General features: G+C 29.0%; 1 protein-coding gene across 4 annotated transcripts in view; it reads right to left on the bottom strand.

The window, feature by feature from the left end:
- The window catches only part of Eip93F (Ecdysone-induced protein 93F), a 476,497-nt gene that overhangs the window by 170,295 nt on the left and 293,987 nt on the right, over positions 1 to 12,215 (bottom strand). The window lies entirely within an intron of this gene.

The following is a 12,215-nucleotide window of genomic DNA, read 5'->3' as shown; positions in this document are numbered from 1 at the left end:
ACGCTGCATCCCCCCTCCCTCCTGAGAGGAGGTCTTCAACTTGCATATTCGCTCGGTGCATCTTCCAGCTAGTTTTCCCACTTAGTTCTAACAAGACGAGACCGCTGTTGTGTTTCTAATAATTTCTCATAGCAACTGTAAATAACTTTCCTTTACATTTTAGGTAAATGTTAGCAACAAACTATAAAGTTATGTTTAATTATTTAAAACAATCTTTCTTTCAACATAGCTTTTTATTGTTTATATCGTAGGGACATGTTTATAAAAATAGGCATTAAATTCGTACCTAATAACATTTAAAGAAGTTTTTTTTTTTTTAAATGCAACTATTTACATTACATTTAATAATGCATGATTTACGAAATAAATACATTTAAAATCTAAACAATATCTTTTCACTAAAATAGTTAATGAATTTTACCAAAATACTTACTATCTTTATGAAAATCACCACATAGAGAATATCTTCCATCACCACATATTTTAATATCTCCCATGAATTGATTATCTGCCTAAGGAATTTCATCAAATCTCTTTTTTTTAAATTTTTCTCCGACTGCTAAAATATTTCCAAAAACTAAATTTTAGGGTAATAAAGGGTTTATTTTCAAATTATCCGGTCCAAATTCATTAGTTTTGTTGTCATCTATATCTATAAAAAAATTATTAATCTGGCACGTCAATGGGAACCGAATCAAGCTTGGAGATTTTTTATTTAATTAGCATAGATAAAAAATAAAACAATTGAAAAGAAATCATTTTAGGTACTCTATTCTACACAGTTTAATTTTTTTAAACCATAAATAGTGGGTTTTCAAGAAAGTTAAAAGTTCTGCGGATTAAAAGAGGAATAAATACATTTTTTCTTAGATTCATATGTTTGTAAGATAACATCTTTATCCCCTCATTTCTTCAATTATATGCTGTATAGTAATTTACTAATTCTTAAAGCAAGAGGTAATCTCCATCTGAATCTAAATTACCAATCATGGCTGAACGAACGGTAAAACCACTCCTCCTTATGTAGAATAAATGTGAAGGAAGATAGTTTTATTTTGTATCAATCCGCATTCTTAATCACCCAAAATTAATTTTATATTTCTTCATTTTGGCTGAAATATTGTTCATGTCAATATTGTGTGAAAATTGTTCATTTCAAAAAATATTTGTTCGAATGTGGTTTAGCTGAAATAATGACATGCGTTTGGTTTTTTTTTTCTTTCTAGACGGGATGTAATTTTGTTTTTGGTTTTTCTAGTGAATTAGAGTTATCACGTGTAGAATACAGCGCCAATCGATTCCCCGAGACTCATAAATCCTTGTTTTGAAAGTTTTAGCAAAATCCTACTTTTGCTAGTTTTATCTTCTAGTTCAAGCAAGACGAGGCTACTGTTGTGTATCTAATAATTTTTCATTGTAACTATTATTTATTCTTCTTTGTAACAAACATTTACTAATATTATATGAATGTTTTGTTGATCATAGCGCTGTCCCTGTATAACAGTGTAACATCTCAAAAAATTATTATTTTTAGATATGCATATATTCTTAGCAATAAATATATACAGTAAAACACTGAATCATACAGAAACATATGGCATAAAATCTTTTTAAAAAAATTCAAGATATTACAGTTTTGAACTGTAAAGACCTTATTGCTAAGATTATCTAGTATATCTAAAAATAAACATTTTTTGAGATGTTGAAATAGGATAGTGATATGCATATGTTTTTTAAAAATTTAACTCAACAATTCCCTAAATAGAATTCTTCAATTAAATACAGTTCTCTTCTGATTTTGTGATGGAATATAAAAAATGCAAATAAAATAATTTTTAGCACCTAATTGTTGTACCAAGGACTTCACATTTTTATCTTCAGGCACACTAATCTAACAAGAAAATGATATATTATATAAAACAAAAGAAGAAAAACTAATGCCAATCTCTGGATAGCATTAATGCTTTAAATTCCAACAGACATTAATCCTACAGGTTATTATAAAAATAAAACTTTAACATTTATGATTTTCCAGCCTGCATTACAAGGCAAATACAACAATGAATCCAAGACTGCACTAAATTTCACCTAGAAAATAATACTTACTTGAGATGAATGGAGCCTAAAATAAAAGTAAAAAAATTATCTCTAACAGCCTATAGCTCATCTCGCTTTACTGCATAAAATTCACTACATGCAGAGAAAGACATCTAAGATAATTACTTTGAGTTGGGATCAGCGAAACATTGAGTCAATTCTCCACATTGACAGTGGATAAACTAAAAAAAGGTATATTACTGTACATACGAATGCATATATCAATTTGTCTGAATAGTATGTATTATGAAAAAAGTGTTAATCTTTCTAATTTTATTTTTGTTCTTTGATATTTCATATTTTACTGAATCTACTACACCAATGGTTCTCAAAGTTGCCGCAAGCGAATTAGACTTTTTTAAAATATTATAAAAAGAAGAAAAAAAATTAAAATTAGAATAGCTAATATACACTGCGTTCTAGCAATTACGTTGCACTGTTTTTATGTCTAATTCCCCTACATAAACGCTCTTAGGATAATTTTGGCGAGATATGTATATATTTTTTGCCTGACTTGGTTCGGAGAGCAACTTTTTTCAGTTCACAATGGCGCCGCAGATTTTTTTTATCCGAGAAGGTGCCGTAGTGAAAAAGTTTTGGAACCGCTATGCTTGTCTCTTGAAGTAATGTATAAAATTAAATTATTATTTCTTTTGTCATAGTTAATACTAGAGCTTACTTTAACAAATAAATCTGTCTATTAATGTTATAGTAGTAGAAATTATAAAAACTATCGTCTGCTTAACAATAATTTGATGACAATAACTAAACACTTGACTATATCAGTATAGTAAAGATGTAAAATACTTTTATAGTTGTCATGGCAACTTCGTACTTGTGAAAACTAACGTACAAATTTAAAGAAAATAAAAAAATAATATTACTGTTTGAAAAAATATCATCACAATTAAAATCAAAGGGTAAATTTGGTAAAAAAAAGTATGCAAGCATGATAGTTTATTACCGTTGAAACGATTTTATTGTCTTTTGGAACCTGTTTTTTTTTAAATTTCTGCTATAAATGAGACCGATTTTATGTTATTATTTTAATAGTTAGTTTGTATTTTAGCAGTTAATTACAATACGGGTAATTACCAACTGCGTTTTGAGCTGGTATTTTTTGCTAAAATTACTTTTCCATCTTTAAACTATTGTAATTTCTTATCATGATCAAAACAGTCATCAAACTAAAGACACATTTTTTTTGTGATGCATATGAAAATGTATATATCGATATATAAATTTTGTAACCTCAAAGAAAACAATGACATTTTAACAAGTTAGTGGAAAATAGATTCGGGAAAAAAATAAATAATATGATGTTTATGGTTGACCGTAGAAACAAAGAGAAGACGATGGTCGAGAGGTGCGGTCAGTAGTAATTAACACAAATAATTGTTAGTTATTAATGTCGATGTTTTGGCCTAAACTGTAGACCTTCATAAGAGCTAAAACACAATACGAGATAACAACCAAAAACAAATAGTTATTGTTCTTATTTATGGTGCATTTATCGTTTCGACCTGTTCCACCTTAAATGTAGGCCGAAACGTCGGCACAAATAAAATAAGTTACACTTATTAGCTTAATGATTTATTGTAATTTATAAACCTCAAAAAATTAAAACCAAATACGTCCTGCAATAAACGACATACATTAGGAAATATGCACCAATTTGGCAAAGAATTGTCTTTAATCCCTATGAAGTATATCATTCATTTACAGACTTGGGTATATTTTGAATTAAAGAATAAAAATACACATTACCTAACATTTTGATAACACATTTTTAAAAACAGTTATACAATATGATACACCGCACTGAAGACCGGATATTTTTAGTGTCCATGATAAAAAAATTAGTATTTTAGAAGAACAATTACACTGAAGTAATTCTAAGATACAATTACAATTACTCCAATTACACTGAAGTAATTGTAAGATACAATTACAATTACTGCAATTACTCTGAATTAATTGTAAGATACAATTACAATTACTGCAATTACACTGAAGTAATTGTAAGATACAATTACAATTACTGCAAATCAATTTTATATTTGTTCTCAGCATCTTCGAAAACATATAAATAAACCGTAACATATTAATAAATCTATAGGCCAGCGCGCAATCTTAAACCTGAATGAATTCATGAAAATCATTTTCATTTTGGAAGCCATTGTACAACAGATTTTTTTTCATTTAAGTGTTACAATTACAATTACTTGGAATTATAGGGAAAAAATAACAATTACACAAGAGTGTTATTGTTAATTGAAATTACAATTACTTGTGATTGTTAATTGAAATTACAATTACTTGTAATTGTTAATTGAAATTACAATTACTTATAATTGTTAATTGAAATTACAATGGCTTAATATTGTTAATTTAAATTACAATTACTTGTAATTTTACTTCTTAAATTTCAAATTATAGTCATTGGAAAGTAATTGTTATCGTTATTAATTTTTACCCAATTCTAGTTTTAAGTTTTTGGTTGGTATGGTATTTATCTATTCAAGTTATGATATGAATATACTAAGAAAATATGAATTAAATGTAAATTGTTTAAATAAAGGAAATAATCTATATTTACATGCATCGTTAGCTCAAGTGTCTACTCTTATAGATTTTCAAAAAAAAATCAGATAATATTGAACACCGTCAGTAATATTCCAAAGAGAACGAGTTTTTCAAACTCATATTTGCAATTATCTCAATATTTACATCAATCGTTCTATTTGTTGCCCACTTCAGTGGTTTGCCGTGAACATATTTACTTTTCGAAAAATTTATATATACTGATTCCTTATCAAGCCTCGATTCCACAACCTACCTCAAGTCTCTCTTACTCTTGAGAAGTCTTTAGACTAGATTCGTAATAGATTCCATGATAAACTGTGGGTGGGAGAAAAAAAGAACACAACAAAAAAACAAAAACATCTAGACCGCAACCTTGATCCTTTACTCTTGACTACGCCTAAAAAGAAAATGGCTCCTGACCATATGTGGCAAGAGCCATTTGGAACCCCTTCAATGGATGGCTTCTTTACGAGTATAATAAAATCGATATGATGTAAACAAGACACATTATTATAAAAAATATTTTTCTTTTTTGATCTATTTTTTATCTTAGTGAACTAAAAAATGTATATAGTTTCCTATTAAAAGTTTATATCTCCACTTTTGAAGTTAAAATCTCATGCAGATATGTTAAGTTTTATTGAAAATAATAATTCGTAGCACCTAAATAACTAAGACAAGTTTATATGTTGAAATAATCTAAATAGATTTTTGGTGTAGAATTTTTATTTCTTAAAATATCCTTTTTATTTCAGAAGTGGACATATCAAATTTAATATATAGTAAATAGAGCTTTTATGTAATTTCTATTATTATTATTATTATTATGTCAAATTTTCTATAATTTTCCAGTAAGTTACTTAAAGGACCTCTTTTTTATTTTATATGTATTAATTGTAAAGTATACTTTAGTCTAAATATGTGGTGATTTTATTAACATTTTGTGTTCTTATATATTTTTCAAGTTCTCATATACATATATTTTATTGTTTTTTAGTTTACGAGGATTGTTCGTAAACTAGTTGGGATGGGCTATATATATTGCAGTCAATATATATTATAGACTGTCAGCTGTAATATATATTGGTGGGCGGATTCCGTCAATAAACAGTCTTGATTTGATGTTCACAGCGTGATCTTCTGTCAACTTTTTTTCCATTCTTTATAAGTCTCCCGCAGTCATCTAACATATACATATAACTGTTTAACGAAACAGAAACTATTTACAATCTGCCAAGAAAACTCCGAACCAACCTTTATCTTCCACGTATGGATGGCATAGCAGGACTCCGGTAGATTCCCGTGGTTCTTTCCAGGCCGCGTCAATGGTGACTTAAAAAATCTAAAAAATCCTCTACACTGAACGAAATTTTTTCTTTTTTTCAAATCCTCTAATATGGTATTATTCTGTTTCTAAAAAGAAGTGAAAACTGAATTTCTGCCAATTTGATTCAAGGGGGGGACGCTGGAGGTTATCAAATGTAAAGTGGAAATATATACATATTTGCATTGAAATATATACATATATTGCATAGGCATATGTACAAATTGATATCAATGTATCAAGGAAACCTAGGAAAATATTTCTAAACATATTTCTTCTTTAATTAATTATCGAATTCCCAAATTGTTTAAATATACCCATTTTTAGTACAGTTAGCAATAAGAAATAATAATTTTTTAAATAAAAAAATATAAAGGAAAACTTCACAGGATTTTTTTTTTTTTTAAATTCGACATTTAAGCTCCCCCACCCCCTAGACTTTTTCGATTGGAATAAGGCGTACCTCATATTAAAGAAAACTTAGTTGTAGGTTCATGTGACATGGGAAATGAAAATCGTTAAATTCGTTTTTGAAAGAATGGGCCCTCAAAGAGTCATGAAAAGATTTTTAATTTTCGTCCTTTGTTTGCATTCCCTCTAAAGACATTTTTTTGATCCACTCGTTATTTATGATTAGTCTTTGTACATAATTTTTTTTTTGTTCACCATTCCAGTAAATTTTTTTATACATTATACATTCATTCTATGCCGTAAAGCTCTCTTTGCCTAAACTGAAATTTTTTTTTTTTCAATAATTTATTTATTGATATTTACAACTGTATACATATATTCACATCAAGTAAATTTGCTGTAAGTGATATTATGACATGATATAAACATGTGGAGAATCTACCCATTGATAGAACTCCAAAAACATTTCTAAAGGAGAAGATCTCGAGGCCATCTTCTTTTCAGACGTCTAGGGGGATTACTAGGTAGTGAAGGAGAAGCCAGGTTAGAAACGAGTTGGTTTAGGTGGTTGGGAAGTTTATTATGGAAGGATTGGTATCTGGTTCTGGCCAAATCGGCAACATAGGGAATATTGAGATCCTGATGGATGATTTGATTTGTGACAAAGTAAGGAGCATTAAGGATTTTACGAAGGATTTTGGACTGTAAGGATTGGATTCGAGAGGAATTAGACGGTTTAGTGGAGCCCCATAGCTCAACTCCGTATGTCCAAATAGGCCTTATAATAGTCATGTAGATCAGTCTTTTGCAATGGATTGGAAGTTTGGACCGTTTGTCTAGTAAATATTGTAATAGTCGGAATCGACGAGCAGTTTCCTGTCTTTTCAGTCTTGCATGAGGATTCCATGTCAGTCGTTTGTCCAGATTTAGTCCTAAGTAACGGATTTGTTCAACAGAAATGAGTGGGGTATTATTAAAAGATATTGTAGGGCAAGACGAAGGTTTACGACAAAGAAACTGAAATATGAATCAGAATAAACTCCGTGATTGTAATGGTTCTAATTTTCACTTTCTCTGGGTTTATCGATCATAAATTCGTTTCTGAACCGTACTTTTTGTGTGTATTTTTTTATTTGAAAGAAAAAAAAAACATCTCGTGCTACAAAAAGCGTGCGACTATCCTGAAAAAGCTTCGTCTCCAGAGGTGTTTTGTTGAACGAAGAACCTTCGAAAAACAATTCGTTCTAGCTGTTAAGGCACTTTTGACCACGGCATTCATCGATTTGGTATAATATATAATTTTCCGCATCTCTTCAGTTCCGTAAACACTTTTCCCGAAAACTCTCTGCGTCTATTCGATTACCCCGGAATCACTAGAACCGCAGTTTAAATTCTTTATTGATTTCAAGGGGGAATTCACGATTATGGAGTTGTATGATGCCTCCCTTAATTGAAATCTTATCCAAAAAAATAAATTAATAATTGTATATCTGTATTCAGTAACTAATATGTTTGTGTATGTTTGATAACGTTGACTAATGTTGATATTTAATTTATTAAAATTTACACTTCCAAATATATAAAATTCACAAGGAATACACTGCTTTAATTTCAAAACTTCGTTGTAAAGTTCGTGATTAACTTATTTTTTCAGAATTACAATACAAAAAAACTATTATTAATCATGAAAAAAATATATATATAAAATAGATAGACAAAAGCTAGCTGGATTCCGATCAATAAGACGTAGCCACATCATGTTTCTGTTCCCAAGATTGATTTATCCTAAAATAAGTTGTCTAGCTCCTTTGATAGAAATAGAAAAGAAAGATTGATGGCTGGGGAAAAGGCTGCGATACAAAAGTCTGATAAAAATAAGGAAACTCCACAGAACATTGCTCAGCAACTTCAAAATTCTCATTTATCTTTCTCCAATAAACCATATAATGAAATAGAAATATGTAATTAATAAATTTTTAAGTTACTTATTTGTTTCATATATTATTTGAAAAATATAACCATTGTATAATTAAGACTGTTCATTAATAAACATTAGATATATTTTTTAGAGTGGCTACATACCGCTAACTTATAACAGAACATAAAGGTTTGTCCCTTTACAGAATAATGAATAAAATTTAATTTAAACATTAAATGGACCTGATTAGGACCATACCATCAAATGAATTATTTAGTCTGCCACCTTGATTCAATATTTTATTTACTTCCTGTAAGATTCCATTACTTTTCAGCTGCAGTATCAACTTTATTTCGATCAATTTTTATTATAGTACATTAAGTGGTAAGTTTACCCAACAATTTATTTTCCGAAACATATTTGGAAACTTGTTTTCTTAGTAGCACCGACCGTTTTTTTAAAGGATTAAACATTCACTAGTCTAAATCTTAGGAGTTTTAAATAGACATCACTAATACATTTTAGAACATTCCACTATCCTTTTAGAATTTGCTTCGTTCATATATCAACCATGCTTCTTTTCTATCTTTATTTAAATATCTTCTTTACCAATACCTTCTCATATCCCTAATAGACGCTCTCCATTTATAACATTTATAAAATCAAGATTAGAAGTTATTAATATTATAATACTCAATAGTTAATCTATGATGTGTATGTTTAAACCTGTTACGTTATTTGTAGATTTTTTTTTCTTTTTGGCCAAGTCTCCCATTGGAGTACTATACCGCCTAAACATAGTTAGGGGTCAAAGTTTTTAATTTTGTGGGACCGTCACTCAATGAAAAAAGTCAACGCCCCAGGCAAGATTCGAATCGGCACCATAGATATCAAATTGGTAGGACAGTATCTTAACCACTGAGCTACGAGTGGCCCATTGGTGGCTTCTTCATGAGTGTGAAAATGTGTCTGTGTATGTATTTGAATATATGTATATATGCATAAGTGTCTATTATTAATTAACTGATTATTTTTTTTCGTTTGCTTTATTTATTTTGTTAGTTTAGCATAAAAATATATTTTATTTTGTTACTGTTATATTTCGTAAAAATATATTTTGTATATACAGTATAAACTGATCTTTTTTTTGGCTCATTTCAGTTTCCGGTAAGATGTGAAGGGACCGAGTCACAGAAAAAAAATTATTTTCTATTCTATTTTAACAAGTAAATTGTGATAATAACTATTTCTAAGAAACTTTCGCAGGTTCTAAATTTTTTTCAGACTGTGAAAGAAAAAATGTTTCAATGATATTGTTGGCATTTAATAGCAAAAAACTTTATTTGAATTTGAGAGATTTTTTTTAGATAAAAGATTTGTTAGATAGAAAATAAACTGTATTTCCAGTTTCTACTGTACTGTAACTGCATTTCCACAAATAAATAAGTTTTTGGTTATTTGCTGGCCAGACCTCCGACCGTCTTCTCCTCAATAAACTATCATTTTTGATCTAGTTTTCTCAGAATCATTTTTAAAAAACTATAAAATATATGTTTTTTTTGTGCATTAGTGTTTATAAAAATTATCAGAGTGATAAGTTTATCTGACTACCCAATTAATATGTTGCATAAAATAAAATTACATGGAGTCGCATGTGGTGGAATAACCAGAATTTCAAGTTATTCATTCATGGTTTTGGTGTTTATTTATTTACCCTGACTTTTAAGGATGAATGAGTAGTTACTTGAAAAAAGTAGTAGCAGACCTAAAAAACTGAAGAAAGCAAAATATTTTAACAATTATATACACAAGAATTAAATAATAATAATAATTTATTTATTTTTTTATGGAGCAACCCCCGTTCAAATAGAGTTAGCCGGTGAAATACATGAAAAAGGTAATCAATTGTAGTAATTTTACAAAAAATGATGAGTTACAGATCGTTTATATAAACTAATAACAAACAATATACCCAAACTGGACTATCCACATTTGTTAGAATAAAACAGTAAAACAAAAACATCAGTTAGTTCATATTTAATAATATTGAAAAACTTTACCTCCTAATGGGACGAAAGGTGTCCAGCTCTAAGGAAAAGGTTTTGCTTTACATATATAAAAAAAAGTTTAAGGTCCAATCTTTAGGGTACAGACAGAAATTCATACAACTGATTTCGGCTAATATGGCTTAGCTTCGGCATGTACCTGATTCGGTTCTCATGATACTCGAGGAAATTTGTCAAAAAATAGAAAAAATCCTCCAGGGCTGTTCCATCACAAGCTGGACAAATCTTCTGTGGCTCCAAAGTATATTTCTGTGGACTAACATTTAGTGCAATTGCATATTTACCGGAAAGTCATAGTTATTATTCTATCTTAGACTAATATATATCTTGGAAATTATTCTCAAGTGAGTTACAGGGCAACTGATTTTTAGGTAGTTTTGAAAAGCATCCGTTATAATGAAGACCCTACCGTACAGGTCGATTCTCGTAATAACAAGAGGTCTTTATACTCAAAAAATACCTCCTTGGATTGAGTACCTTGTGTACATAATTGTGTCGGTGCTACTAAGAGAGTTTCCAAATATGCTTCGGATAATAAATTGTTGGGTAAATTTACCACTTAATGAATTATAATAAACATTGATCGTACTAAAGTTGATACTCCAGCTGAAAATCGTTGGAATCTTACAGGAAGTATGGTAGGAAAATGTCGATTATAAAACAGTTATTTGAGTTCCTACATTTTTAATTTGTGTATTGTAGTACAGATAAAAAATATAAATTTTAGTCCACTTTTCTCATAGATATTAAAATAGTATTTATAGCTTAGCTGTTTATAAAAATTATTTAATTGTAGACTACCAAATTAAAACCTAGCATAAATAAATTGCATTAAGTCGGGGTAGGAATTGCAAAATCCTTAAGATTAAATTTTATTTAATTATTTTTTCTACGCGGTTTATCCGGATATTGATATAGATATATTAATTCTTGAAAACAGATGAAGGAGTTAAGAAAAATAAACACTGCGTCTGGCTGACCTACGTTGAACTTAATTACTCGGCGAATTAAACAACCACGTACAACAAGAATATCAACACGTTTTAATTATATAAAATTTTTTTTTTCAGATTTAATGGGCCATTATATGCAATGACTAATCTCATAAGTAGTAGATAATTATGGATCGTATCAGGTTCTACAAGTCGTTTAGAAAATATTTTTTTTAAAACTAAATACTTATAAAAGAATAACACACATAAAAATTCAAGTAATCTGCTAGGAAATTAATCTATATAGTTTTAAAACTATGTTTTTATTGAACTCAACCGAATTCTTTTTACTAATAATTCGACTAATTTCATTTAAAAGGCTTACTCACATTTAATATAGTAAAAGTTTATTTGTTATACATATATCCACAGTAAACATACCAAAAAGTATAAATGATGCTTAAACATTTTGGTTTGCAAGTATTTCAAGTATAGGTATTGGATGAATTATCTTTTATTATCAATCTTTTTTAGTTATCATTATCAATTTTGATTATTTTAATTTTCTCACCCTGCTGAGTTGGGAAAACTATAAGTTTCGAGCTGGCAGCTGGTGGCCCTGAACTATAGCCTATAGAACACCTATACGACCAGATGTCACGGCCAGTAATAGTTGCCCTTGTACGTTAGGATTTGGATATAATATTCAAATTTCAGAATACATATAGCTGCGAATGTTAGCATTACATACAGGAAATCTTGTCTATGATTTATATGTTGTTTTTTTAAATACCTATTTCTATAGCCGTTGGATTTAATTTTCGTATAAAATGTTTAGGAGAAGAATAACCTAAAACCAGCCGAGTCCATTATAATTTTTA

Source organism: Halyomorpha halys, unplaced genomic scaffold, assembly GCF_000696795.3.
Source record: "Halyomorpha halys isolate HHAL.00 unplaced genomic scaffold, Hhal_1.1 Scaffold397.1, whole genome shotgun sequence".
Taxonomy (NCBI): domain Eukaryota; kingdom Metazoa; phylum Arthropoda; class Insecta; order Hemiptera; family Pentatomidae; genus Halyomorpha; species Halyomorpha halys.
The sequence above is the reverse complement of the archived record's forward strand: the minus strand, read 5'-3'. Positions and strand labels throughout refer to the sequence as shown.